The following is a 4,090-nucleotide window of genomic DNA, read 5'->3' as shown; positions in this document are numbered from 1 at the left end:
CTTGAGTGCTGCAGACTATTTTAAGAAATGGCAGAGGAAGGATATGGGGAATCAAAGGATTTAATGCCGATTAAATCAGAGCGATGGCAACATCCTTGGAGGGGGGCGCACTGCGGAGGTGGAACTGATATGAGCGAATGACACAGGTACTGAAGACAGCAGGAAGAAGAGGGCATCTCCGTCTGTGTATCACCTAGGAGAAAGAGAGAAACAGGGAAGAAATCCATGGTGGAGTCCCATTGGGAGCCGCAGGTTTGATGTAGTTTATGCCCTAACAGGACAAGCATGCAAAAAATGTGGTGTGGGGGAAGAAACTCTGGCTAAAACAAGACTTTAGGATCACAGGATCTATTCAAGAGGTCACTTGATGGCCTGGCAACAGATCCTAGGCAATGCGACGGGGATGCAGACAGTGGCCCATCTTTCTGAGGTTATGGTGAACAGAGTCGCCTCAACACCAAGTAGCTAAGGCACCCAAGGCAGGCAAGGACCACTGACCGCACTGATTCCACCTGTGTAAAATGTCCAGACCAGGCAGAGCTCCACAAACAAAAGTCTGATGAATGGCTGCCAGAAGGTGAGGGGAGGGGAGACTGGAAAGTGCCCGCCTAGCAGAGAGGGCTTTGCTGGAGGGTGTTAAAATGTTCAAAATTTAAGCAGCTATTGACGGGTGCACATTTCTGTGAATACACTAAAGTTACTAAACTTTTAATAGGTGCCCGTTAAGGTATGTGAACCGCATTGGAAATGTGTAGAGAGAAGGCAGGGAGGTGTGTGATAGAATTTACAAATCCTCTACTAGAAATGACTCCACAATGCACAAGGGTTATAGCCATGGGCCTGGAGATTTCATAGTGTGGGAAATTCTATTCCATTATTCTATCCATGCCGCAAAGGGGAGGTTTCTAACTCACCAACAGGAGTGAAGGAAAAGCAAAGGATTAGAGAGAAAAAGAATAAGATGCCCCTTCCCCTGTTTAGTTAGACTTAATGGTTTTTAAAGAAGGGACTCAACAGGTCATGTGACCATGAAGGGATGCTGTCTTATTTTATGGATAAAGAAGCAGTCTAAAATAGCACCAAAGGTTCGGAAATGAAACCTATCTCTTGTGTATACCACAGGTCATCAACCCCACTCCCTGATTTGACCACGGTGATTAGGTTTTGGTGTTGTTTTGTTTCGTCTATTGAGACAGGGTTTCTCTGTGTAGCCTTGGCTGTCTTGGAACTCACTCTGTAGACCAGGTTGGCTGCGAACTCACATAGATCTTCCTGCACCTGCCTCCTGAGTGCTGGGCTTAAAAGCATGCGCCACCATTGCCCAGTGATACTTCCAACTTCTTGTAGATGCTAAGAGTAGATTCCACATAGGCATGAGGTCCTGTGAAAGCCGTTTCCCTGCATTTAGTCTATGTCCCTTCACGGATGACCTGAAGTTTTTTCTCAGTAGCTCCCCAGTCACACCGCTGGAGGTGGAAGGACCACATTAGCTGGGGGAGATGGAAACCTACATTACAATCGGAAAGACGCATGGTGGCCGATGTCTAGGAAGATGCTGTTTCCGCACATGGTGGCTAAGGAGTGATAAAACTACCTGGAAAACCCCTATGGGTACCCTTTCTGGTGGAAGGAGACATAACCACAGAGCTTCCATCCCCTGTGAACTACTCCATCTCACTGGTGATGGGCTGACCACAAAGCTTCCATCCACCATGAACTACTCCATCTCACTGGTGATGGGCTGCTCCGTAGCAGCAAGGGTGATGCTGCCTTGAAACATGGCACCGAAATAGGAGGACAGTCCAGGCGCCAAGTCCCCCTTGAAGACTCTTCTCAGAAGTATTTTTAGTTGTGGTAATTGTAGGTGGGGAGCAGAGTGCTAGAGCCCTCAAAATAGGAGGCTCTTAAACACGCAAGGTCAGCAGGTGCCAACTCCGTAAGCAAGCCTGCAAGAAGGAAGGGCTTAGCTGTGCACCGGGCAGCTCTCCAGGCAAGGACGTCTTGCAGAGTGTTCTGGGGTGACCTTCCTCAGGGGATTAACGTGCTTCTCTCCTTGTGCCATTAGCAAGCAGCAAAATATCTGACACTTGGGTTACTGTGTGTTGTGGTGACGGGGAGAGTAAACACAGGGGTATGGTGGTCGCTCCAGTGAGTGGTGGGGAAGAGGAATTGGGAAGGGGAACACATTAATGTATCTCTGGGGGTCCAGCATGTTGTCTAGTCTCCAGACACATGATCTGGGTCTGAGATGTGAAAATGGCCAATGGAACTTCAGATCTTGATAAAAATGGTCACTAACACTATCTAACTTATGTTCTGTGCCCCCTCAGAGATATGGTTTGGAATGGTCCCCAAGGCCCATGGAGTAAAGACTTGCTGTCCAGCACAGTAGCCCCTGGGAGGTAGGAGAATCTTGGAAATATGGGACACAGTGGGAAGATTTCCAGTCACTGGGGGTATGCCAGCCCCTTTCTCCTCCACTCACTTTTTTTAAACATCCCAACCACATGGTGAGTTGTCTTGCTATGCCATGTGCTCATGCCATGATGTACCCATCAGAGGCCTGAAAGCAATGGGTCTCCCCAGTCCTAGACTAAAACCTCTAAACCGTGAATTCACATAAGCTACTTTTCTTTACTTCAGGTTGGAGGCCTTGGGTCTGAGCTAACAGAAAGCCGGTGACTGCGCCCCGTGACATTATGACCTGATCTGCCAGCGAAAGGAGCTCTAGGACTGAGCTTGGGTCTGCTTTCTGGACCCAGATAGGCTTTCTTTTTAGATGAATAGCAAATTCTGGTAACAAAAATCAATCGCTTGTGAGTCTGGTGACCACCAACGAAATTTCGATCACTCGATTAATCCTATGTGCCCCGGTGAAACACATTCTAAAACAGCAAGGAGGAACCGCTTCATTGAGTACTTACTCTATACCAATGGCATGGGAGGAGTTGGCAAAACGTAATCTTTACTCCCAGGAAGCTTCCAGACCAGTGACGAGGCCAACGTGACCATCAGGCAAGTATCAGTCTTGTTCTGACTGTACTTGAAAAGGCCACCCCTCCACTGTCACCAAGTCTTGTTTATAGTCTCTGTGAACAGGTCAGTCCATCTTCCAGGTGGGAACCCTCAGACACCACCTGGGCCCGCGACTTTCAGTTCCACCTGCACAGCAAAACCATTAGATGAACTTCGGAAAGGGGTCAAAACCCGGAGCATGGACCCATCCCTGAGGGCCATTTGCAGGGCTGGTTGGAAGAAGAGCCCATGCGGCAGTGTTTTGTGAATCTACTCAGGCTATTGAAAGGCAAAGGCAGGGCTCACAATGCCTGACCAGCCCAACATTTCTCCTTTCTAGGAAGGCAAAGGAAGGCCCCACAGAATCAAAGGGACACCACCAAAGTTAGCGCTCACAGTGGTTTCTAGCAGTCTAAGCCAAGCTATGCTTCGCTTGGGGTGACAACTGTCTCCTACATCCCCTCTTTCACGTGGAATCTTCATGGTATGTCCATGCCCACATGCACCGCTCTGCATCCTTAACGTGTTTTTAAAAATGGCTCTTTGCGATACCGTTCAAGCTGTGTGCTCAGCTGGGATCCGCTGATGAAACTGATGTAGAAGAGGAGGAAAGTGATACTGCGCAAGTGCTCAGAAAGTGACACCAGAGGGCACAGTTTAAATTAAACGTCACCTTTAGCTCTTTGGGTTCTTAAGGACTCCGAACTTTCAATCCATCTCTCTGTTTAATGAGACTTTTTTTTTTTTTTTGGTATAAGACAGTTAATCTTGCTCTCTTCATAAACACAGTCTAAATTGACATGTAATATTCTGAAACGACAGGGGGAAAAGATGTATTCCCTTGTCTCCTCAGCTCAGTCTCAGGATGAGAAAGATCCTTGGGATCTGACCAATAAATTACCCTTAATTAGTGGTTTTTTTTTTCTGTCCATTTTTTTTTATTTATTTATTGAGGATTTCTGCCTCCTCCCCGCCACCACCTCCCATTTCCCTCCCCCTCCCCCGATCAAGTCCCTCTCCCTCATCAGCTTGAAGAGCCATCAGGGTTCCCTGACCTGTGGGAAGTCCAAGGACC

This window comes from Microtus ochrogaster, chromosome 7, assembly GCF_000317375.1.
Source record: "Microtus ochrogaster isolate Prairie Vole_2 chromosome 7, MicOch1.0, whole genome shotgun sequence".
Classification (NCBI taxonomy): domain Eukaryota; kingdom Metazoa; phylum Chordata; class Mammalia; order Rodentia; family Cricetidae; genus Microtus; species Microtus ochrogaster.
The sequence above is the reverse complement of the archived record's forward strand: the minus strand, read 5'-3'. Positions refer to the sequence as shown.